Genomic DNA, 27,772 nt, shown 5'->3' on the forward strand with positions numbered 1-27,772 from the left:
GCTGCAACTATCAAATGGTGAACTTCAACTGCCATCAAAGTGAATCATGGATAGTCTAGGTAGATCAATGCAGATTCTGTGGTCATATGAAAGCTTGAGAGCAACTGGCTACAATGCCTCATGCAAGAGAGAACCTCAAATTTATCGGCATCCATTAAGATGTCAACCAGAATAGCAGGCTCGGTTGTTTGTTAACTTTCCACTATACAAAAAGCTCAAAAGCTCCATAAGGGCATTTTCCTCTGTTCCAAGTAGAATAGAAACAAAAAAGCATAAGGATTAAAGAAAGGGTTGTGAATGGTTATTTAAGTATGACTATTGACTTTTGGTATTGGGGAAAGCTATATGTACAAAATTGTAGACCAAAAATCAATTTAGTCGGTAAAATCAAGAAGTGAAAATAGACTAACCATCATTATTAGAGATAGTCGAAAAGTGGTGGAAAAACTCATAAATGTAAATGCATTCATCATTACAATTAATCAATATTTCAGTTGTTCGTCTGCCTCATCATCCTTCTCTAGTTGTCATAAACAAACTAAATATCTCTAGTGAAAAAATAAACTACATATAAAAATCTTACAACTAGGCAAGGCCTATAATTCTAGGTGCATACCTTTTCTAATACACAATGGAAATCTATAGTGGGAACAACTCTATTACCATTACTGGACATAAGCCCATAATATCCTCTAAATATAAAAGGCATAAGCAACGACACACAAAAATAACACTTCCTTACGTCTTTGTAAATTACAGATTAGCAACTTGACTCCATTTGATAATAAAAAATAACATTGTTTCTTTCCGACCATTAAAACTGAATATGACAAAAATTTAGAATATATAGGGCCAAAATTTCCTACAGGAGAGAAGAAACTTGGCATCCTAAATATAGGACTTTGTGCAACGTTTTAGAAATATAGCTGAATGCAAACCATGGTTCAGATTCAGCTCAAAATTCAGATAGACACTTTTTAGTTTAATTTAAAATGCATCAAGACAAAAATTAATACTCCCTCTATAAACTAATATAAGATATTTCAGGTAACTACTTTAGTGACCTAAAATGTCTTATATTTGGTTACCGAGGGAGTACATTACTACAAGGTCCATAAGTGAATCTCAAAGAAAACGTCCATGGGCTGAACCAACATGTACACCCAATTCTAGACTACATATAGAGTTTTCTAGCAAAGACAACATAACAATGTTACCTAGAGTAGTGCTCCAAGGGATTTCTAGACATACTATGACTAACTCCTCTAGCACAATTATTGAGCAGGTGAACTGATCCAGAGCAACTACACAGTTTAGTCTCAAAGGAGATAGAATATGTAGAAATAGCTTTCAAAATCCACACATAATAAGCCTGTACATGCGAAAGGCAAAAATTGTAGGTCAATGGTCCACTTAAGATAATGCCCATGGTGTGGCCTTCTGAAGAAATTGCTGCCTAGCTGGGAAACACCTAAAACCTGACGTGAAAATAAGTTGATCCACCTGAATGGATACAAACATTACTTTCACATACACAGTGATTGGACTCGGAATCAGGCACTGGCATATGCAAGCATTGGAAAATATTTGCGAGAATCACAATACCTGGGACTCAATAGTTTCTTCAGAAAAGTACCCATCAAACCAAGATTTAATATACCATCAAGAATGTCTGCCAAAATTTCCTCAGTCATCAGGAATTCCTACCAATGTCCTGTTATACCATTAAGATATTTAATAGAGTTATCTTGAGATCAAGCAATGGAGTTTGGAGCTGCTGTTCGCTGCAGGTTTATCATATTACCGGACATTCAATCGTCTCAAGCACATAACCTACTTGCGCAGGGCAGTCCGCGCTCCAGTCCATGACATGATGCATTGGACATCACCGAATGATATCCGGAGATGATGGAGTGATGGTAGCTTGGCTAGTTCGACAGCCCCCTGTTGTCGGTCTCCGGCCACCCTCATTCCTTCGCAAATGTCGCCGGCCGGCCACCGATGACAGCTGACCGTTGCTGCTGAACTTGGCCTCCAATGCTTCCTCTAGCCGCCTCCTTTAGTTTGGCATATCTGCAGCGTAGAGACCAACACGATCATTTACCCCATGTAAAGTGCAATTTGGAAGAATGCAAATGTGTACACAATTACTTCCATTGTTTACATGGAAGTAGCAATGCATTGACTACAATACCCTGATTAAAAAAGTAATGAGTAACAACTCAAGTAAGAAATCAAAAACATTGTACCTGATATTCAATAATGGGAAGAGCACATGATTAACTTGTGCTACTTGCACTCCATCATCAACCGATTTTGATCTATCATAAAATAAATGTCACAACCTCTGGCATCAGTAGTGGCATATCATTGTCACTTTGACCAATTACAGAACACAAACAAATCAAATCTGACCCTACATCTCTCTCTATAGCCAATAGGGAGAAGCATCATCAGTCACCTCGTCCACCGACGCCACCCGTGCACGCTCACGTCCCCGTGTTGACTACCATGGTTGAGCCTGTTGGGAGTAGAGGTGGGGGTGGAACAGGGAGGGAGGAGGGAGATGGCGATGGAGAGATGGAGAAGAGGGGCCACACGCGGCAGGGCGGGGCGGGAAGTGGCGGCCGCAGGGGTCGCGGGGCGGGGCGGAGCAGGAGGTGGCGGCGGCAGGGACGGGCGGCGCGCGGCGCACGGCGAAGCGGAGCGGGGCAGGAGGTGGCGGCGGGCTGGAGGTGGAGATGGGATCGAGGAGGCAGGGTGGTGCAGCGGCTGGGCTATTTTTTTCCTTTTCTCTCCTTCGTACCGGTTCCGCTTGACTTACGACGAGGACTGCGGGTTAATTTCTCATAAACGAGGGGATGTTTTTGCAAAAAGGCCGATGATGGACGACCAGAAGCAATCACTGGTTTATTATTAGGGAGAGATAATATTGATTTCCATAGGAATTACCATAATTATTAGAGGAATTATTATGAAAAGGCCTAGGATTAAAATTACCTCTATAAGCATTATTGTTGAAATTATTTCTAGAAATAAAATTCACATCAATGGCATCACTATTTTGCTCAATCAAAGTAGACAAAGGCATATCATTAAAATCAATAGGAGCACTTTAACTAGCAACCAATTTCATAAGAGCATCAACTTTATTACTCAAAGAAGAAATTTCTTCAACCGAATTAACTTTTTTACTAGTAGGAGCTCTTTCCGTATGCCATTGCAAATAATTTTCTATGATATTATCAAGAAATTTGGTAGCTTCACCCAAAGTAATTTCGATAAAGTACCACGGGCGGTGGAATCTAAAAGATTACGAGAAACAAAATTCAATCCCGCATAAAATTTTGTTGATCATCCAAAGATTTAACCCATGAGTTGGGCAATTCCTTAGCATCATTTTCATCCTTTCCCAAGATTGCGCAACATGCTCATGTTCAAGTTGCTTGAAATTCATGATCTGGGTTCTAAGGGAAATAGTTTTTGTGGGAGGAAAATACTTCGTGATAAAAGCATCTTTGCACTTATTCCAAGAATCGACACTATTACGAGGCAAAGAAGAGAACCAAATTTTTGCAGAATCACGCAAGGAAAATAGAAATAATTTCATCTTGACCACATCATTGTCCACATCTTTTTTCTTTTACATATCGCATAATTCCACAAAGGTATTAAGATGGGACGCGACATCCTCATTAGGAGCACCGGAAAATTGGTCTTTCATAACAAGATTCAGTGAAGCAGTATTAATATCACAAGTCTCCGCACTAGTAGCGGGAGGAGCAAGCTGACAACAAGATTGAGAAAACGATGATGACCACACAATAACTTGGTGTTCTCTTGAGTCATGATGACCACACAATAAGATTGAACTATTCGGCAAGAAAACGACGAACGGAACAAGAGGGGCGAATAAAACAATAAAGTTTTGTGAAATGGGGGAGAGGAAAACGAGAGGCAAATGGTGAATAATGTAAATTGCGAGGAGATGAGATTTGTGATTAGGAACCTGGTATATGTTGAAGATCCTCACCGGCAACGGCGGCAGAAGGCACATTGACGGGAGATTATCTTGACTTGGTGCTCCCCGGCAACGGCGCCAGAAATTCTCCTTGATGACAGCTGGAACTACATCGGCATTTCCCCGGAGAGGGAGGGATGATGTAGCATATTGACGGTTGAGTATTTCCCTCAGTTATGAAACCAAGGTATCGAACCAGTAGGAGAACCAAGCAACACAACGTAAACAACACATGCACACAAATAACAACACCTCACAACCCGACGTGTTAAAGAGGTTGTTAATCCCTTTCGGGTAACGGCGCCAGAAATTGGTGTGTGACGGTAAAAAGGTTGTAATAGATTAGATAAATAGATCGCAAATAAAATAAAGTGCAGCAAAGTATTTTTGTATTTTTGGATTAATAGATCTGAAAATAAAAGCAAGGAAAAAGTAGATCGCAAAGGCAAATATATGAGAAATAAGACCCGGGGGTCGTAGGTTTCACTGGTGGCTTCTCTTGAGAAAAATAGAAAACGGTGGGTAAACAAATTGGGAAATTGATAGAACTTCAAATAATTATGATGATATCCAAGCAATAATCATTACATATGCATCACGTCCAAGATTAGTAGACCGACTCCTGCCTACATCTACTACTATTACTCCACACATCGACCGCTATCCAGCATGCATTTAGTGTATTAAGTTCATGGAAAAACGGAGTAATGCAATAAGAACGATGACATGATGTAGACAAGATCCATTTATCAATATGGCGGTAGATATAGATCTCTTCTTTTTATCGTTAGTAGCAACAATACATACGTGTCGGTTCCCTTTCTGTCACTGGGATCAAGCACCGTAAGATCGAACCCACTACCGGGAACCTCTTCCCATTGCAAGATAAATAGATCGAGTTGGCCAGAAAAAACCCAAATATCAGAGAAGAAATACGAGGCTATGAGAGATCATGCATAAAAGAGATCAAAGAAACTCAAATACTTTCATGGATATAAAAACATAGATCTAACACTACTAGGAAAAGGGCTAAAGATAAAATTGACACTAATGGCGCACTGTACATGTGGTGCGCCATTACTAAATACTAATGGCGCACCATGTGTTGGTGAACCATTAGTGTGCAAATACTAATGGTGCACCACATCCACGGTGCGCCATTAGTAAAAAAAATATTTTTTTTCAAAACTACTAATGGCGCACCGTGGGAGTGGTGCGCCATTACTAGTTGAACTAGTAATGGCGCACCATGCCACGGTGCGCCATTAGTAACTTGGCCACCACTTCCACCGAATGCAGCCCCCGGTGGACCGCCTTTTCAGTTTTTAAAAAAATAAAAAAATGATGGAAATGTCAAAAAAATAAAAGAAAATAAGTTTCCCATGTGATATGTGGTCTAGTTGTTGTGAAAATTTACAAATATGAATTTCGACTTTATTTGCGAAATCTCTCGAGAATTTGTAAAATGGGCATAACTTTTGCGTACGAACTCGGATGAAAAAGTTTTTTATATGAAAAATCATCTACTCGAAAAGTTACATCCAAATTTAACGGGGAACCCCGTTAAACATTTTAAAAATCCTCAAAAACCTAACAGAAAAAGATACGGGGTGAGGGAGTTCTGGATTAGGGGGTGTTCGGATAGCCGAACTATACCTTCAGCCGGACTCCTGGACTATGAAGATACAAGATTGAAGACTCCGTCCCGTGTCCGGAAGGGACTTTCCTTGGCGTGGAAGGCAAGCTTGGTGATACGGATGTTCAGATCTCCTACCATTGTAACCGACTCTATGTAACCCTAACCCTATCCGGTGTCTATATAAACCGGAGGGTTTTAGTCCGTAGGACAACATACACATCAACAATCATACCATAGGCTAGCTTCTAGGGTTTAGCCTCTCTCATCTCATGGTAGATCTACTCTTGTACTACCCATATCATCAATATTAATCAAGCAGGACATGGGGTTTTACCTCCATCGAGAGGGCCCGAACTTGGGTAAAACTTCGTGTCCCTTGCCTCCTGTTACCATCCGGCCTAAACGCACAGTTCGTGAAGGAAATATGCCCTAGAGGCAATAATAAAGTTATTATTTATTTCCTTATATCATGATAAATGTTTATTATTCATGCTAGAATTGTATTAACCGGAAACATAATACATGTGTGAATACATAGACAAACAGAGTGTCACTAGTATGCCTCTACTTGACTAGCTCGTTAATCAAAGATGGTTATGTTTCCTAACCATGGACAAAGAGTTGTTATTTGATTAACGGGATCACATCATTAGGTGAATGATCTGATTGACATGACCCATTCCATTAGCTTAGCACCCGATCGTTTAGTATGTTGCTATTGCTTTCTTCATGACTTATACATGTTCCTATGACTATGAGATTATGCAACTCCCGTTTGCCGGAGGAACACTTTGTGTGCTACCAAACGTCACAACGTAACTGGGTGATTATAAAGGTGCTCTACAGGTGTCTCCAAAGGTACATGTTGGGTTGGCGTATTTCGAGATTAGGATTTGTCACTCCGATTGTCGGAGAGGTATCTCTGGGCCCTCTCGGTAATGCACATCACATAAAGCCTTGCAAGCATTGCAACTAATGAGTTAGTTGTGAGATGATGTATTACGGAACGAGTAAAGAGACTTGCCGGTAACGAGATTGAACTAGGTATTGAGATACCGACGATCGAATCTCGGGCAAGTAACATACCGATGACAAAGGGAACAACGTATGTTGTTATGCGGTCTGACCGATAAAGATCTTCGTAGAATATGTAGGAGCCAATATGAGCATCCAGGTTCCGCTATTGGTTATTGACCGGAGACATGTCTCGGTCATGTCTACATTGTTCTCGAACCGTAGGGTCGGCACGCTTAAGGTTTCGATGACAGTTATATTATGAGTTTATGAGTTTTGATGTACCGAAGGAGTTCGGAGTCCCGGATGAGATCGGGGACATGACGAGGAGTCTCGAAATGGTCGAGACGTAAAGATCGATATATTGGACGACTATATTCGGACACCGGAAAGGTTCTGAGTGATTCGGGTATTTTTCAGAGTACCGGAGAGTTACGGGAATTCGCCGGGGAGTATATGGGCCTTATTGGGCCATACGGGAATAGAGGAGAGAGGCCAAAAGGAAGGAGGCCTGCGCCCCCCCTCTGGTCCGAATTGGACAAGGGGCGCAGCCCCCTTTTCCTTTTTCCTCTCCCCCTCTTTCCCCTTCTCCTACTCCAACAAGGAAGGAAGGAGTCCTACTCCCAGTGGGAGTAGGACTCCCCTTGGCGCGCCCCCTTCTAGGCCGCCCCCCCCCTTGCTCCTTTATATACGGGGGCAGGGGGGCACCTCTAGACACACAAGTTGATCTTCGTGATCGTTCCTTAGCCGTGTGCGGTGCCCCCCTCCACCATATTCCACCTCGGTCATATTGTAGTGGTGCTTAGGCGAAGCCCTGCGACGGTAGAACATCAAAATCGTCACCACGCCGTCGTACTGATGGAACTCCTCCCCGACGCTTTGTTGGATCGGAGCCCGGGGATCGTCATCGAGCTGAACGTGTGCCAAGAACTCGGAGGTGCCGGAGTAACGGTGCTTGGATCGGTCGGATCGTGAAGACGTACGACTACATCAACCGCGTTGTCACAATGCTTCCGCTGTCGGTCTACAAGGGTATGTAGATCACACTCTCCCCTCTCGTTGCTATGCATCACCATGATCCTGCGTGTGCGTAGGAATTTTTTTGAAATTACTACGTTCCCCAACAGTGGCATCCGAGCCTAGGTTTTATGTGTTGATGTTATATGCACGAGTAGAACACAAGTGAGTTGTGGGCGATATAAGTCATACTGCTTACCAGCATGTCATACTTTGGTTCGGCGGTATTGTTGGACGAAGCAGCCCGGACCGACATTACGCGTACGCTTACGCGAGACCGGTTCTCCCGACGTGCTTTGCACAAAGGTGGCTAGCGGGTGACAGTTTCTCCAACTTTAGTTGAACCGAGTGTGGCTACGCCCGGTCCTTGCGAAGGTTAAAACAGCACCAACTTGACAAACTATCGTTGTGGTTTTGATGCGTAGGTAAGATTGGTTCTTGCTTAAGCCCGTAGCAGCCACGTAAAACTTGCAACAACAAAGTAGAGGACGTCTAACTTGTTTTTGCAGGGCATGTTGTGATGTGATATGGTCAAGACATGATGCTAAATTTTATTGTATGAGATGATCATGTTTTGTAACCGAGTTATCGGCAACTGGCAGGAGCCATATGGTTGTCGCTTTATTGTATGCAATGCAATCGCGCTGTAATGCTTTACTTTATCACTAAGCGGTAGCGATAGTCGTGGAAGCATAAGATTGGCGAGACGACAACGATGCTACGATGGAGATCAAGGTGTCGCGCCGATGACGATGGTGATCACGATGGTGCTTCGAAGATGGAGATCACAAGCACAAGATGATGATGGCCATATCATATCACTTATATTGATTGCATGTGATGTTTATCTTTTATGCATCTTATCTTGCTTAGATTGACGGTAGCATTATAAGATGATCTCTCACTAATTATCAAGAAGTGTTCTCCCTGAGTATGCACCGTTGCGAAAGTTCTTCGTGCTGAGACACCACGTGATGATCGGGTGTGATAGGCTCTACGTTCAAATACAACGGGTGCAAAACAGTTGCACACGCGGAATACTCAGGTTATACTTGACGAGCCAAGCATATACAGATATGGCCTCGGAACACGGAGACCGAAAGGTCGAGCGTGAATCATATAGTAGATATGATCAACATAGTGATGTTCACCAATGAAACTACTCCATCTCACGTGATGATCGGACATGGTTTAGTTGATTTGGATCACGTAATCACTTAGAGGATTAGAGGGATGTCTATCTAAGTGGGAGTTCTTAAGTAATATGATTAATTGAACTTAAATTTATCATGAACTTAGTCCTGGTAGTATTTTGCAAATTATGTTGTAGATCAATAGCTCGCGTTGTTGCTTCCCTGTGTTTATTTTGATATGTTCCTAGAGAAAATTGTGTTGAAAGATGTTAGTAGCAATGATGCGGATTGGATCCGTGATCTGAGGTTTATCCTCATTGCTGCACAGAAGAATTATGTCCTTGATGCACCGCTAGGTGACGGACCTATTGCAGGAGCAGATGCAGACGTTATGAACGTTTGGCTAGCTCAATATGATGACTACTTGATAGTTTAGTGCACCATGCTTAATGGCTTAGAATCGGGACTTCAAAGACGTTTTGAACGTCATGGAGCATATGAGATGTTCCAGGAGTTGAAGTTAATATTTCAAGCAAATACCCGAGTTGAGAGATATGAAGTCTCCAACAAGTTCTATAGCTAAAAGATGGAGGAGAATCGCTCAACTAGTGAGCATGTGCCCAGATTGTCTGAGTACTACAATCGCTTGAATCAAGTGGGAGTTAATCTTCCAGATAAGATAGTGATTGACAGAATTCTCTAGTCACCATCACCAAGTTAGTAGAACTTCGTGATGAACTATGATATGCAAGGGATAACGGAAACGATTCCCAAGCTCTTCGTAATGCGGAAATTGACGAAGGTAGAAATCGAGAAAAACATCAAGTGTTGATGGTAGACAAGACCACTAGTTTCAAGAAAAGGGCAGAGGGAAGAAGGGGAACTTCAAGAAGAACAGCAAGCAAGTTGCTGCTCAAGTGAAGAAGCCCAAGTCTGGTCCTAAGCCTGAGACTAAGTGTTTCTACTGCAAAGGGACTGGTCACTGGAAGCGGAACTACCCCAAGTGATTGGCAGATAAGAAGGATGGCAAAGTGAACATAAGTATATTTGATATACATGTTATTGATGTGTACTTTACTAGTGTTTATAGCAACCCCTCAGTATTTGATACTAGTTCAGTTGCTAAGATTAGTAACTCGAAACGGGAGTTGCAGAATAAACAGAGACTAGTTAAGGGTGAAGTGACGATGTGTGTTGGAAGTGGTTCCAAGATTGATATGATCATCATCGCACACTCCCTATACTTTCGGGATTAGTGTTGAACCTGAATAAGTGTTATTTGGTGTTTGCGTTAAGCATGAATATGATTTGATCATGTTTATTGTAATACGGTTATTCATTTAAGTAAGAGAATAAATTGTTGTTCTGTTTACATGAATAAAACCTTATATGGTTACACACCCAATGAAAATAGTTCGTTGGATCTCGATCGTAGTGATACACATAATCATAATATTGAAACCAAAAGATGCAAAGTTAATAATGATAGTGCAACTTATTTGTAGCACTGCCGTTTAGGTCATATTGGTGTAAAGCGCATGAAGAAACTCCATGCTGATGGGATTTTGGAATCACTTGATTATGAATCACTTGATGCTTGCGAACCATGCCTCATGGGCAAGATGACTAAGACTCCGTTCTCCGGAGCGAGCAACTGACTTATTGGAAATAATACATACTGATGTATGCGGTCCGATGAGTGTTAAGGCTCACGGCAAGTATCGTTATTTTCTGAACTTCACAGATGATTTGAGCAGATATGGGTATATCTACTTGATGAAACATAAGTCTGAAACATTTGAAAAGTTCAAAGAATTTCAGAGTGAAGTGGAAAATCATCGTGACAAGAAAATAAAGTTTCTACGATCTGATCGCGGAGACAAATATTTGAGTTACGAGTTTGGTCTTCAATTAAAACAATGTGGAATAGTTTCACAAACTCATGCCACATGGAACACCACAGCATAATGGTGTGTCCGAACGTCATAACCGTACTTTATTGGATATAGTGCAATCTATGATGTCTCTTACCGATCTACCACTATCGTTTTGGGGTTATGCATTAGAGACAGCTGCATTCACGTTAAAAGGGCACCATCTAAATCTGTTGAGACGACACCGTATGAACTGTGGTTTGGCAAGAAACCAAAGTTGTCGTTTCTTAAAGTTTGGGGTTGCAATGCTTATGTGAAAAAGTTTCATCCTGATAAGCTCAAACCCAAATCGGAAAAGTGTGTCTTCATAGGATACCCAAAAAGTTACTGTTGGGTACACCTTCTATCACAGATCCAAAGGCAAGACATTCGTTGCTAAGAATGGATCCTTTCTAGAGAAGGAGGTTCTCTCGAAAGAAGTGAGTGGGAGGAAAGTAGAACTTGATAAGGTAATTGTACCTTCTCCCTTATTGGAAAGTAGTTCATCACAGAAATCTGTTCCTGTGACTACTACACCAATTAGTGAGGAAGCTAATGATGATGATCATGTAACTTCAGATCAAGTTACTACCGAATCTCGTAGGTAAACCAGAGTGAGATCCGCACCAGAGTGGTACGGTAATCCTGTTCTGGAGGTCATGCTACTTGACCATGACGAACCTACGAACTATGAAGAAGCGATGGTGAGCCCAGATTCCGCAAAATGGCTTGAGGCCATGAAATCTGAGATGGGATCCATGTATGAGAACAAAGTATGGACTTTGGTTGACTTGCCCGATGATCGGCAAGCAATTGAGAATAAATGGATCTTCAAGAGGAAGACGGACGCTGATAGTAGTGTTACTATCTACAAAGCTAGAATTGTCGCAAAAGGTTTTCGACAAGTTCAAGGTGTTGACTACGATGAGAGTTTCTCACTCGTATCTATGCTTAAGTCTGTCCGAATCATGTTAGCAATTGCCGCATTTTATGAAATCTGGCAAATGGATAAACAAAACTGCATTCCTTAATAGATTTATTAAAGAAGAGTTGTATATGATACAACCAGAAGGTTTTGTCAATCCTAAAGGTGCTAACAAAATATGCAAGCTCCAGCGATCCATCTATGGACTGGTGCAAGCATCTCGGAGTTGGAATATACGCTTTGATAAGTTGATCAAAGCATATAGTTTTATACAGACTTGCGATGAAGCCTGTATTTACAAGAAAGTGAGTGGGAGCACTACAACATTTCTGATAAGTATATGTGAATGACATATTGTTGATCGGAAATAATGTAGAATTATTCTGCAAAGCATAAAGGAGTGTTTGAAAGGAATTTTCCAAAGAAAGACCTCGGTGAAGCTGCTGACATATTGAACATCAAGATCTATAGAGATAGATCAAGACGCTTGATAAGTTTTTTTTCAATGAGTACATACCTTGACAAGATTTTGAAGTAGTTCAAAATAGAACAGTCAAAGAAAGAGTTCTTGTCTGTGTTACAAGGTGTGAAATTGAGTAAGACTCAAAACCCGACCACGACAGAAGATAGAAAGAGAATGAAAGTCATTCCCTATGCCTCAGCCATAGGTTCTATAAAGTATGCCATGCTATGTACCAGATCTATTGTATACCCTACACTGATTTTGGCAAGGTAGTACAATAGTGATCTAGGAGTAGATCACTGGACAGCGGTCAAAATTATCCTTAGTGGAATAAGGATATGTTTCTCGATTATGGAGGTGACAAAAAGGTTCGTCGTAAAGGGTTACGTCGATGCAAGTTTTGACACTAATCCAGATGACTCTAAGTCTCAATCTGGATACATATTGAAAGTGGGAGCAATTAGCTAGAGTAGCTCTGTGCAGAGCATTGTTGACATAGAAATTTGCAAAATACATACGGATCTGAATGTGGCAGACCCGTTGACTAAACTTCTCTCACAAGCAAAACATGATCACACCTTAGTACTCTTTGGGTGTTAATCGCATAGCGATGTGAACTAGATTACTGAATCTAGTAAACCCTTTGGGTGTTGGTCACATGAAGATGTGAACTAATCACATAAAGATGTGAACTATTAGTGTTAAATCACATGGTGATGTGAACTAGATTATTGACTCTAGTGCAAGTGGGAGACTGAAGGAAATATGCCCTAGAGGCAATAATAAAGTTATTATTTATTTCCTTATATCATGATAAATGTTTATTATTCATGCTAGAATTGTATTAACCGGAAACATAATACATGTGTGAATACATAGACAAACAGAGTGTCACTAGTATGCCTCTACTTGACTAGCTCGTTAATCAAAGATGGTTATGTTTCCTAACCATGGACAAAGAGTTGTTATTTGATTAACGGGATCACATCATTAGGTGAATGATCTGATTGACATGACCCATTCCATTAGCTTAGCACCCGATCGTTTAGTATGTTGCTATTGCTTTCTTCATGACTTATACATGTTCCTATGACTATGAGATTATGCAACTCCCGTTTGCCGGAGGAACACTTTGTGTGCTACCAAACGTCACAACGTAACTGGGTGATTATAAAGGTGCTCTACAGGCGTCTCCAAAGGTACATGTTGGGTTGGAGTATTTCGAGATTAGGATTTGTCACTCCGATTGTCGGAGAGGTATCTCTGGGCCCTGTCGGTAATGCACATCACATAAAGCCTTGCAAGCATTGCAACTAATGAGTTAGTTGTGAGATGATGTATTACGGAATGAGTAAAGAGACTTGCCGGTAACAAGATTGAACTAGGTATTGAGATACCGACGATCGAATCTCGGGCAAGTAACATACCGATGACAAAGGGAACAACGTATGTTGTTATGCGGTCTGACCGATAAAGATCTTCGTAGAATATATAGGAGCCAATATGAGCATCCAGGTTCCGCTATTGTTTATTGACCGGAGACATGTCTCGGTCATGTCTACATTGTTCTCGAACTGTAGGGTCGGCACGCTTAAGGTTTCGATGACAGTTATATTATGAGTTTATGAGTTTTGATGTACCGAAGGAGTTCGGAGTCCCGGATGAGATCGGGGACATGACGAGGAGTCTAGAAATGGTCGAGACGTAAAAATTGATATATTGGACGACTATACACGGACATCGGAAAGGTTCCGAGTGATTCGGGTATTTTTCGGAGTACCGGAGAGTTACGGGAATTCGCCGGGGAGTATATGGGCCTTATTGGGCCATACGGGAATAGAGGAGAGAGGCCAAAAGGAAGGAGGCCTGCGCCCCCCTCTGGTCCGAATTGGACAAGGGGCGCAGCCCCCTTTTCCTTTTTCCTCTCCCCCTCTTTCCCCTTCTCCTACTCCAACAAGGAAGGAAGGAGTCCTACTCCGAGTGGGAGTAGGACTCCCCTTGGCGCGCCCCCTTCTAGGCCGGCCGCCCCTCCCCCTTGCTCCTTTATATACGGGGGCAGGGGGGCACCTCTAGACACACAAGTTGATCTTCGTGATTGTTCCTTAGCCGTGTGCGGTGTTGGGGAACGTAGTAATTTCAAAAAATTTCCTACGCACACGCAAGATCATGGTGATGCATAGCAACGAGAGGGGAGAGTGTGATCTACGTACCCTTGTAGATCGACAACGGAAGCGTTTGGTTGATGTAGTCGTACGTCTTCACGGCCCAACCGATCAAGCACCAAAACTACGGCACCTCCGAGTTTTAGCACACGTTCAGCTCGATGACGATCCCCGGACTCCGATCCAGCAAAGTGTCGGGGAAGAGTTCCGTCAGCAAGACGACGTGGTGACGATCTTGATGTACTACTGCTGCAGGGCTTCGCCTAAGCACCGCTACAATATTATCGAGGACTATGGTGGCTGGGGGCGCCGCACACGTCTAAGAATAAATCACGTGGATCAACTTGTGTGTTTCTGGGGTGCCCCTGCCTCCGTATATAAAGGACTAAAGGGGGGGGGGGGTGCGGCCGGCCTAGGAGAGGCGCGCCAGGAGAGTCCTACTCCCTCTGGGAGTAGGATTCCCGCCCCCAATCCTAGTTGGAATAGGATTCGCGGAGGGGGGAAAAGAGAGAGGGGGCCCGGCCCCCTCTCCTTGTCCTATTCGGACCAAGGGAGGGGAGGGGCGCGCGGCCCATCTAGGGCTGCCCCTTCTCTTTTCCACTAAGGCCCACTAAGGCCCATATAGCTCTCGGGGGGTTCCGATAACCTCCCGGTACTCCGGTAAAATCCCGATTTCACCCGGAACACTTCCGATATCCAAACATAGGCTTCCAATATATCAATATTTATGTCTCGACCATTTCGAGACTCCTCGTCATGTCCGTGATCACATCCGGGACTCCGAACAAAGTTCGGTACATCAAAATGCATAAACTCATAATATAACTGTCATCGTAACATTAAGCGTGCGGACCCTACGGGTTCGAGAACAATGTAGACATGACCGAGACACGTGTCCGGTCAATAACCAATAGCGGAACCTGGATGCTCATATTGGCTCCTACATATTCTACGAAGATCTTTATCGATCAGACCGCATAACAACATACGTTGTTCCCTTTGTCATCGGTATGTTACTTCCCCGAGATTCGATCGTCGGTATTCCAATACCTAGTTCAATCTCGTTACCGGCAAGTCTCTTTACTCGTTCTGTAATACATCATCCCGCAACTAACTCATTAGTTGCAATGCTTGCAAGGCTTAAGTGATGTGCATTACCGAGAGGGCCCAGAGATACCTCTCCGACAATCGGAGTGACAAATCCTAATCTCGAAATACGCCAACCCAACATATACCTTTGGAGACACCTGTAGAGCTCCTTTATAATCACCCAGTCACGTTGTGACGTTTGGTAGCACACAAAGTGTTCCTCTGGTAAACGGGATTTGCATAATCTCATAGTCATAGGAACATGTATAAGTTATGAAGAAAGCAATAACAACATACTAAACGATCGGGTGCTAAGCTAATGGAATGGGTCATGTCAATCAGATCGTTCACTTAATGATGTGATCACGTTAGTCAAATAACAACTCTTTGTTCATGGTTAGGAAACATAACCATCTTTGATTAACGAGCTAGTCAAGTAGAGGCATACTAGTGACACTTTGTTTGTTTATGTATTCACACATGTATTATGTTTCCGGTTAATACAATTCTAGCATGAATAATAAACATTTATCATGATATAAGGAAATAAACAATAACTTTATTATTGCCTCTAGGGCATATTTCCTTCAGTCTCCCACTTGCACTAGAGTCAATAATCTAGATTACATAGTAATGATTCTAACACCCATGGAGCCTTGGTGTTGATCATGTTTTGCTCGTGGAAGAGGCTTAGTCAACGGGTCTGCAACATTCAGATCCGTATGTATCTTGCAAATCTCTATGTCTCCCACCTGGACTAGATCCCGGATGGAATTGAAGCGTCTCTTGATGTGCATGGTTCTCTTGTGAAATCTGGATTCCTTTGCCAAGGCAATTGCACCAGTATTGTCACAAAAGATTTTCATTGGACCCGATGCACTAGGTATGACACCTAGATCGGATATGAACTCCTTCATCCAGACTCCTTCATTTGCTGCTTCCGAAGCAGCTATGTACTCTGCTTCACATGTAGATCCCGCTACAACGCTTTGTTGAGAACTGCACCAACTAACAGCTCCACCGTTTAATGTAAACACGTATCCGGTTTGCGATTTAGAATCGTCCGGATCAGTGTCAAAGCTTGCATCAACGTAACCTTTTACGATGAGCTCTTTGTCACCTCCATATATGAGAAACATATCCTTAGTCCTTTTCAGGTATTTCAGGATGTTCTTGACCGCTGTCCAGTGATCCACTCCTGGATTACTTTGGTACCTCCCTTCTAGACTTATAGCAAGGCACACATCAGGTCTGGTACACAGCATTGCATACATGATAGATCCTATGGCTGAAGCATAGGGAACGTCTTTCATTTTCTCTCTATCTTCTGCAGTGGTCGGGCATTGAGTCTTACTCAGCTTCACACCTTGTAACATAGGCAAGAACCTTTTCTTTGCTTGATCCATTTTGAACTTCTTCAAAACTTTGTCAAGGTATGTGCTTTGTGAAAGTCCAATTAAGCGTCTTGATCTATCTCTATAGATCTTAATGCCTAATATGTAAGCAACTTCACCGAGGTCTTTCATTGAAAAACTCTTATTCAAGTATCCCTTCATGCTATTCAGAAATTCTATATCATTTCCAATTAGTAATATGTCATCTACATATAATATCAGAAATGCTATAGAGCTCCCACTCACTTTCTTGTAAATACAGGCTTCTCCAAAAGTCTATATAAAACCAAATGCTTTAATCACACTATCAAAGCGTTTATTCCAACTCCGAGAGGCTTGCACCAGTCCATAAATCATAAATGGATCGCTGGAGCTTGCACACTTTGTTAGCTCCCTTTGGATCGACAAAACCTTCTGGTTGCATCATATACAACTCTTCTTCCAGAAATCCATTCAGGAATGCAGTTTTGACATCCATCTGCCAAATTTCATAATCATAAAATGCGGCAATTGCTAACATGATTTGGACAGACTTAAGCATCGCTACGGGTGAGAAGGTCTCATTGTAGTCAATCCCTTGAACTTGCCGAAACCCTTTTGTGACAAGTCGAGCTTTGTAGATAGTAATATTACCGTCAGCGTTAGTCTTCTTCTTGAAGATCCATTTATTCTCAATTGCTTGCCGATCATCGGGCAAGTCAACCAAAGTCCATACTTTGTTCTCATACATGGATCCCATCTCAGATTTCATGGCTTCAAGCCACTTTGCGGAATCTGGGATCACCATCGCTTCTTCATAGTTCGTAGGTTCATCATGATCTAGTAGCATGACTTCCAGAATGGGATTACCGTACCACTCTGGCGCAGATCTTATTCTGGTTGATCTACGAGGTTCAGTAGTATCTTGTTCTGAAGTTTCATGATCATCATCATTAGCTTCCTCACTAACTGGTGTAGGTGTCACAGAAACAGTTTTCTATGATGTACTACTTTCCAATAAGGGAGCAGGTACAGTTACCTCGTCAAGTTCTACTTTCCTCCCACTCACTTCTTTCGAGAGAAACTCCTTCTCCAGAAAGTTTCCGAATTTAGCAACAAAAGTCTTGCCTTCGGATCTGTGATAGAAGGTGTATCCAATAGTCTCCTTTGGATATCCTATGAAGACACATTTCTCCGATTTGGGTTCGAGCTTATCAGGTTGAAGCTTTTTCACATAAGCATCGCAGCCCCAAACTTTCAGAAACGACAACTTTGGTTTCTTGCCAAACCACAGTTCATAAGGCGTCGTCTCAACAGATTTTGATGGTGCCCTATTTAACGTGAATGCGGCCGTCTCTAGAGCGTGTCCCCAAAACGATAGCGGTAAATTAGTAAGAGACATCATAGATCGCACCATATCTAGTAAAGTACGATTACGACGTTCGGACACACCATTACGCTGTGGTGTTCCGGGTGGCGTGAGTTGTGAAACTATTCCACAATTTTTCAAATGTACACCAAACTCGTAACTCAAATATTCTCCTCCACGATCAGATCGTAGAAACTTTATTTTCTTGTTACGATGATTTTCAACTTCACTCTGAAATTCTTTGAACTTTTCAAACATTTCAGACTTATGTTTCATTAAGTAGATATACCCATATCTGCTTAAGTCATCTGTGAAGGTGAGAAAATAACGATATCCGCCACGAGCCTCAATATTCATCGGACCACATACATCTGTATGTATGATTTCCAACAAATCTGTTGCTCTCTCCATAGTACCGGAGAACGGTGTTTTGGTCATCTTGCCCATGAGGCACGGTTCACAAGTACCAAGTGATTCATAATCAAGTGGTTCCAAAAGTCCATCAGTATGGAGTTTCTTCATGCGCTTTACACCGATATGACCTAAACGGCAGTGCCACAAATAAGTTGCACTGTCATTATCAACTCTGCATCTTTTGGCTTCAACACTATGAATATGTGTGTCACTACTATCGAGATTAATAAAAATAGACCACTCTTTAAGGGTGCATGACCATAAAATATATTACTCATATAAATAGAACAACCATTATTCTTAGATTTAAATGAATAACCGTCTCGCATCAAACAAGATCCAGATATAATGTTCATGCTTAACGCTGGCACCAAATAACAATTATTTAGGTCTAATATTAATCCCGAAGGTAGATGTAGAGGTAGCGTGCCGACTGCGATCACATCGACTTTGGAACCGTTTCCCACGCGCATCGTCACCTCGTCCTTAGCCAATCTTCGCTTAATCCGTAGTCCCTGTTTCGAGTTGCAAATATTAGCAACAGAACCAGTATCAAATACCCAGGTGCTACTGCGAGCATTAGTAAGGTACACATCAATAACATGTATATCACATATACCTTTGTTCACCTTGCCATCCTTCTTATCCGCCAAATACTTGGGGCAGTTCCGCTTCCAGTGACCAGTCTGCTTGCAGTAGAAGCACTCAGTTTCAGGCTTAGGTCCAAGTTTGGGTTTCTTCTCTTGAGTAGCAACTTGCTTGCCGTTCTTTTTGAAGTTCCCCTTCTTCTTCCCTTTGCCCTTTTTCTTGAAACTAGTGGTCTTGTTGACCATCAACACTTGATGCTCCTTTTTGATTTCTACCTCCGCAGCTTTAGCATTGCGAAGAGCTCGGGAATAGTCTTATTCATCCCTTGCATATTATAGTTCATCACGAAGCTCTTGTAGCTTGGTGGCAGTGATTGGAGAATTCTGTCAATGACGCAATCATCTGGAAGATTAAATCCCAATTGAATCAAGTGATTATTATACCCAGACATTTTGAGTATATGCTCACTGACGGAACTGTTCTCCTCCATCTTGCAGCTACAGAACTTATTGGAGACTTCATATCTCTCAACCCGGGCATTTGCTTGAAATATTAACTTCAACTCCTGGAACATCTCATATGCTCCATGACGTTCAAAACGTCGTTGAAGTCCCGATTCTAAGCCATAAAGCATGGCACACTGAACTATTGAGTAGTCATAACCTTTGCTCTGTCAGACGTTCATAACATCCGGCGTTGCTCCAGCAGCAGGCCTGGCACCTAGCGGTGCTTCCAGGACGTAATTCTTCTGTGCAGCAATGAGGATAATCCTCAAGTTACGGACCCAGTCCGTGTAATTGCTACCATCATCTTTCAACTTTGCTTTCTCAAGGAACGCATTAAAATTCAACGGAACAACAGCATGAGCCATCTATCTACAAACAAGCATAAACAAGCAAGATACTTATCAGGTACTAAGTTTCATGATAAATTTAAGTTCAGTTAATTTACTTAAAGAACTCCCACTTAGATAGACATCCCTCTAATCCTCTAAGTGATTACGTGATCCAAATCAACTAAACCATGTCCGATCATCACGTGAGATGGAGTAGTTTCATTGGTGAACATCATTATGTTGATCATATCTACTATATAATTCACGCTCGACCTTTCGGTCTTCGTGTTCCGAGGCCATATCTGTATATGCTTGGCTCGTCAAGTATAACCTGAGTATTCCGCGTGTGCAACTGTTTTGCACCCGTTGTATTTGAACGTAGAGCCTATCACACCCGATCATCACGTGGTGTCTCAGCACGAAGAACTTTCGCAACGGTGCATACTCAGGGAGAACACTTCTTGATAATTAGTGAGAGATCATCTTATAATGCTACCGTCAATCAAAGCAAGATAAGATGCATAAAAGATAAACATCACATGCAATCAATATAAGTGATATGATATGGCCATCATCATCTTGTGCTTGTGATCTCCATTTCCGAAGCACCATCGTGATCACCATCGTCACCGGTGCGACACCTTGATCTCCATCGTAGCATAGTTGTCATCTCGCCAAGCTTGTGCTTCCACGACTATCGCTACCGTTTAGTGATAAAGTAAAGCATTACAGCGCGATTGCATTGCATACAATAAAGCGACAACCATATGGCTCCTGCCAGTTGCCGATAACTCGGTTACAAAACATGATCATCTCATACAATAAAATTTAGCATCATGTCTTGACCATATCACATCACAACATGCCCTGCAAAAACAAGTTAGATGTCCTCTACTTTGTTGTTGCAAGTTTTACGTGGCTGCTACGGGCTTAAGCAAGAACCAATCTTACCTACGCATCAAAACCACAACGATAGTTTGTCAAGTTGGTGCCGTTTTAACCTTCGGAAGGACGGGCGTAGCCACACTCGATTCAACTAAAGTTGGAGAAACTGTCACCCGCAAGCCATCTATGTGCAAAGCACGTCGGGAGAACCGGTCTCACGTAAGCGTACGCATAATGTCGGTCCGGGCCACTTCGTCCAACAATACTGCCGAACCAAAGTATGACATACTGGTAAGCAATATGACTTATATCGCCCACAACTCACTTGTGTTCTACTCGTGCATATAACATCAACATATAAAACCTAGGCTCGGATGCCACTGTTGGGGAATGTAGTAATTTCAAAATTTTTCCTACGCACACGCAAGATCATGGTGATGCATAGCAACGAGAGGGGAGAGTGTGATCTACATACCCTTGTAGATCAACAACGGAAGCATTTGGTTGATGTAGTCGTACGTCTTCACGCCCCGACCGATCAAGCACCAAAACTACGGCACCTCCGAGTTTTAGCACACGTTCAGCTCGATGACGATCCCCGGACTCCGATCTAGCAAAGTGTCAGGGAAGAGTTCCGTTAGCACGACGGCGTGGTGATGATCTTGATGTACTACTGTTGCAGGGCTTCGCCTAAGCACCACTACAATATTATCGAGGACTATGGTGGCTGGGGGCGCCGCACACGGCTAAGAATAAATCACGTGGATCAACTTGTGTGTTTCTGGGGTGCCCCTGCCTCCGTATATAAAGGACTAAAGGGGGGGGGGTGCGGCCGACCTAGGAGAGGCGCGCCAGGAGAGTCCTACTCCCTCTGGGAGTAGGATTCCCCCCCCCCCAATCCTAGTTGGAATAGGATTCGCGAAGGGGGGAAAAGAGAGAGGGGGGCCGGCCCCCTCTCCTTGTCCTATTCGGACCAAGGGAGGGGAGGGGCGCGCGGCCCATCTAGGGCTGCCCCTTCTCTTTTCCACTAAGGCCCACTAAGGCCCATATAGCTCCCGGGGGGTTCCGGTAACCTCCCGGTACTCCAGTAAAATCCCGATTTCACCCGGAACACTTCCGATATCCAAACATAGGCTTCCAATATATCAATCTTTATGTCTCGACCATTTCGAGACTCCTCATCATGTCCGTGATCACATCCGGGACTCCGAACAAACTTCGGTACATCAAAATGCATAAACTCATAATATAACTGTCATCGTAACCTTAAGCGTGCGGACCCTACGGGTTCGAGAACAATGTAGAAATGACCGAGACACGTCTCCGGTCAATAACCAATAGCGGAACCTGGATGCTCATATTGGCTCCTACGTATTCTACGAAGATCTTTATCGATCAGACCGCATAACAACATACGTTGTTCCCTTTGTCATCGGTATGTTACTTGCCCGAGATTCAATCGTCGGTATTCCAATACCTAGTTCAATCTCGTTACCGGCAAGTCTCTTTACTCGTTCTGTAATACATCATCCCGCAACTAACTCATTATTTGCAATGCTTAAGTGATGTGCATTACCGAGAGGGCCCAGAGATACCTCTCCGACAATCGGAGTGACAAATCCTAATCTCGAAATACGCCAACCCAACATATACCTTTGGAGACACCTGTAGAGCTCCTTTATAATCACCCAGTTACGTTGTGACGTTTGGTAGCACACAAAGTGTTCCTCTGGTAAACGGGAGTTGCATAATCTCATAGTCATAGGAACATGTATAAGTTATGAAGAAAGCAATAACAACATACTAAACGATCGGGTGCTAAGCTAATGGAATGGGTCATGTCAATCAGATCATTCACTTAATGATGCGATCACGTTAGTCAAATAAAAACTCTTTGTTCATGGTTAGGAAACATAACCATCTTTGATTAACGAGCTAGTCAAGTAGAGGCATACTAGTGACACTTTGTTTGTTTATGTATTCACACATGTATTATGTTTCCGGTTAATACAATTCTAGCATGAATAATAAACATTTATCATGATATAAGGAAATAAATAATAACTTTATTATTGCCTCTAGGGCATATTTCCTTCATGCGGTGCCCCCTCCACCATATTCCACCTCGGTCATATTGTAGCGGTGCTTAGGCGAAGCACTGCGACGGTAGAACATCAAAATCGTCACCACGCCGTCGTACTGACGGAACTCCTCCCCGACACTTTGCTGGATCGGAGCCCGGGGATCGTCATCGAGCTGAACGTGTGCCAAGAACTCGGAGGTGCCGGAGTAACGGTGCTTGGATCGGTCGGATCGTGAAGACGTACGACTACATCAACCGCGTTGTCACAACGCTTCCGCTGTCGGTCTACAAGGGTACGTAGATCACACTCTCCCCTCTCGTTGCTATGCATCACCATGATCTTGCGTGTGCGTAGGAAATTTTTTGAAATTACTACGTTCCCAACAGTTCAGGACCCCGTACCCGGGATCCGCCGGTTTTGACACCGACATTGGTGCTTTCATTGAGAGTTCCTCTGTGCCGTCGCCGTCAGGCCCGATGGCTCCTACGATCATCAATGGCAATGCAGTCCAGGGTGAGACCTTCCTCCCCGGACAGATCTTCGTCTTTGGCAGCTTCGCACTGCGGGCCAATTCACTTGGCCATCTAGAGCAGATCGAAAGCTATGCCCGTGGCCGTCAGGTCAGATTCGGAAGTTTAAACTACACGGCTGACATCCGCGGGGACTTGATCTTCGACGGATTTGAACCACTGCCGAGCGCGCCGCACTGTCATGACGAGCATGATCTAACTCTGCCGCCGAATGGTGCCTTGGAGGCCGCACCCGCACCGGCTCCGACCCTTAGTTTGGAGTCAACTGCGCCGATCGAGGATGGGCGGTTGGACGCCACCTCGGGGGCTGTGATCCAAACGGCGATTGAGCCGAACACCAGCCCCGTACTCTGCGAGGCTCGTGACTCCAAGGAGCTGGACTCCTCTCCGGACTCCGAACCCTCCACGCCCCTGCCAGTCGAATCCGATTGGGCGCCGATCATGGAGTTCACTGCCGCGGACATCTTTCAGCACTCGCCTTTCGGCGATATCCTGAAGTCACTGAAGGCTCTCTCTTTATCAAGAGAGCCCTGGCCGGACTACGGTCAGCAAGGTTGGGGTACGGACGATGAAGAAATTCAAAACCCACCGACCACCCACTTTGTAGCCACTGTCGACGACTTAACCGACATCCTCGACTTCGACTCCGAAGACATCGACGGTATGGACGCCGATGAAGGAGATGATGAAGAACCAGCGCCTACTAGGCCCTGGAAAGCCACCTCGTCATATGACATATACATGGTGGACACCCCAAAAGAGGGAGAGGGCGATGGAACAGCGGAGGATGACCCCTCCAAGAAACAGCCCAAGCGCCAGCGTCAGCGGCGCCGCTCAAAATCCCGCCAGCACGGGAGATAATAATACTCCGGAGAGTGCCGAAGAAAAACCCCTCCAGCAAGGTTTAGCACAGGAGGATGGAGAAACCAGCCATCATGAGAGAGCAGCAGACAGAGAGGTTGAGGACGATAATTATATGCCTCCCTCCGAAGACGAGGCAAGCCTCGACGATGACGAATTCGTCGTGCCAGAGGATCCTGTTGAGCAAAAGCGTTTCCAACGCAGGCTTATGGCCACGGCAAGAAGCCTCAAGAAAAAACAGCAACAGCTCAGAGCTGATCAAGATTTGCTAGTTGACAGATGGACTGAAGTCCTTGTGGCCGAAGAGCATAAACTCGAACGCCCCTCCAAGAGTTACCCAAAGCGCAAGTTGCTACCCCGATTAGAGGAGGAAGCACTTGATGCGGCCGAACGGCCACCTCGTGGCCGTGACAGAGAGGCCTCCCGGCCCTCCACTCAAGCCGCACCCCATACCAAGGCACGGGAATATGCGCCGGACTTACAAGACATGTTGGAGGACAAGGCAGGGCAAACACGATCGATCTACAGATCACGTGGGCACCCCACGGCTCGAGATGGTAACCGTCACGCCGGCCACAAATTCGGCAGGGCCGAACACAGTAGACAAAGCTCATTGGAGCTACGTCATGATATCGCCCAGTACAGAGGCGCCGCACATCCACTGTGCTTTACAGACGAAATAATGGATCATCAAATCCCCGAGGGTTTCAAACTCGTAAACATCGAATCATATGATGGCACAACAGACCCTGTGGTATGGATCGAGGATTATCTCCTTCATATCCACATGGCCCGCGACGACGATTTTCACGCCATCAAATACCTCCCACTCAAGCTTAAAGGACCAGCTCGGCATTGGCTCAACAACTTGCCAACATGATCAATCAGTTGTTGGGAGGACATGGAAGCCGCATTCCTCGACAATTTCCAGGGCACTTATGTGCGACCCCCAGACGCCGATGACCTAAGTCACGTAATCCAGCAGCCAGAGGAATCGGCCAGACAATTCTGGACATGGTTCCTAACAAAGAAAAATCAAATAGTCAACTGTCCGGACGCTAAGGCCCTAGCAGCCTTCAAGCACAATATCCGTGACGAGTGGTTGGCCCGCCACCTCGGACAGGAAAAGCCGAAATCTATGGCAGCACTCACGACACTCATGACCCGCTTTTGCGCGAGAGAAGACAGCTGGATCGCTCGTAACAATAATATGACCAAGAGCCCTGGTAGTTTGGACACCAGGGACATTAGTGGCAAGTCGCGTCGCAACAAGCAGAAGCGCCGCATTAACGGCGACAATGCTGAGGATATGGCAGTTAATGCCGGATTCAGAGGCTCTAAATCCGGTCAGTGGAAGAAGCCATTCAAAAGGAATCCTAGGGGCCCGTCCAGCTTGGACCGAATACTCGACCGCTTGTGCCAAATACATGGCACCCCCGAAAAGCCGGCCAATCACACCAACAGGGATTGTTGGGTGTTCAAGCAGGCAGGCAAGCTAAGCGCCGACAATGAAGACAAGGGGCTGCACAGCGATGACGACGAGGAGCCCCGGCCGCCGAACAACAATGGACATAAGGGTTTTCCCCCACAAGTGCGGATGGTGAACATGATATATGCCACCCACATCCCCAAAAGGGAGCGGAAGCGCGCGTTAAGGGACGTATACGCGGTAGAGCCAGTCGCCCCAAAGTTCAACCCATGGTCCTCCTGCCCGATCACCTTTGATCGAAGAGACCATCCCACTAGCATCCGTCATGGCGGATTTTCCGCATTGGTTCTAGACCCAATTATTGACGGATTTCATCTCACTAGAGTCCTCATGGACGGCGGCAGCAGCCTGAACCTGCTTTACCAGGATACATTGCGAAAAATGGGCATCGATCCCTCGAGGATTAAGCCCACCAAAACGACCTTTAAAGGCGTAATACCAGGTGTAGAGGCTAACTGTACAGGCTCAGTCACACTTGAAGTGGTCTTCGGATCCCCGGATAATTTCCGAAGCGAGGAATTGATCTTCGACATAGTCCCGTTTCGCAGTGGCTATGACGCACTGCTCGGGCGAACCACATTCGCTAAGTTCAATGCGGTACCGCATTACGCATACCTTAAGCTCAAGATGCTAGGCCCTCGAGGAGTAATTACGGTCAATGGAAACACCGAATGCTCCCTCCGAACGGAGGAGCACATGGCGGCCCTTACAGCCGAAGTTCAAAGCAGCCTCTCCAAGCAGTTCTCCAGTCCGGCCACTAAACGACCAGACACCGTCAAGCGTGCCCGGAGTAACCTACAACAAGACCGCCTGGCACGATCCGAGCAGGCGTAACAATGCGACCCCAACCCCAACCCTCGCAAAAAGGCGACGCCAGTACTTCGCGTACATAACTACGCTCTAGAGATACCATGGGCACAGGGGGAGGGGCACCATCACGGCACGCCCAATACACGGCTTAAACCGCACCAGGGGCTGCCGATTTTTTAATTTTCTCTTACTTTCAGGACTTCATCCTTCGGAAGGCCTGTTCGGCAGTTCAATTGCCGCACAAACGATGCAAGAACCAGGGAAGCAGACAAGCCATGCCGCATTACGGAAATCCCAGGTGGTCTCTATCATGAGCAATATACCTGCTTCGCATACTATTCCGCAGCTTGCCCCGGTAGCAGACATCTTAAATAGTCCAACTTTTCGTTTATCGCATTACTTGTATCGTTCTTCTTTCATCGCAGCTTTTTTTAAACAAGGCATAACTTTTGTCTATTTTTTGCATTATCTTTTTATAAATAAATGTTCCTTAACGACATGTTGCACCCGTACAACCTGGTACGGCCAAAATATGCCAGGGGCTTTTAGCACCCCTCAATATGGTGTGAGAAGTCCGAACACTTTCACAAGTGCGGCACCCCGAACTTATAGCACTATATGCATCGGCTCCGAATCATGTCTTGGGTCAATAGTTGGGTTTGCCTGGCTCCTATGTTTTGGTTCCTTACGTTCCGCTATATCGGCTAGGGTAGCACTAGGAGAACCACTGCGATTGTGCCCCAGTTGAGCTGGGTCGAGCACCTCAGTGGAGAAAGCTAAAACTGACTGTCATGATGAAGCGAGAGCTGGTCGCTGTTCGAGAGGTTTTTCGAGTCCCTAAAGACTTATGCCGCTTAGGGCGAGGAGCTGGCTCTGTCCGGCCAAGGCGTGGATAGCACCCCGAACTCGGTCTTCCGAATACTAGGGGCTTCGCCGAAATTTAAAATTATAGAATTCTATGGCTAAGTGAGAGTGTTCACGCATTATAGTCCAATTGCCTTGTTCGTTGGGTTGAGCGCCTCCCTCGAAGGACCCAAATATGGGAAAAAGAGCGCCCAGGTTTATCCCCGAACACCCCAGCACTAGCGGCAAGGAGGCAGAAGCCGACGACTCGCCATCTCTCAGTATTGATAAACAGCCGCACAAAAGGTAATATTT

Source organism: Triticum aestivum, chromosome 1A, assembly GCF_018294505.1.
Source record: "Triticum aestivum cultivar Chinese Spring chromosome 1A, IWGSC CS RefSeq v2.1, whole genome shotgun sequence".
Lineage (NCBI taxonomy): Eukaryota > Viridiplantae > Streptophyta > Magnoliopsida > Poales > Poaceae > Triticum > Triticum aestivum.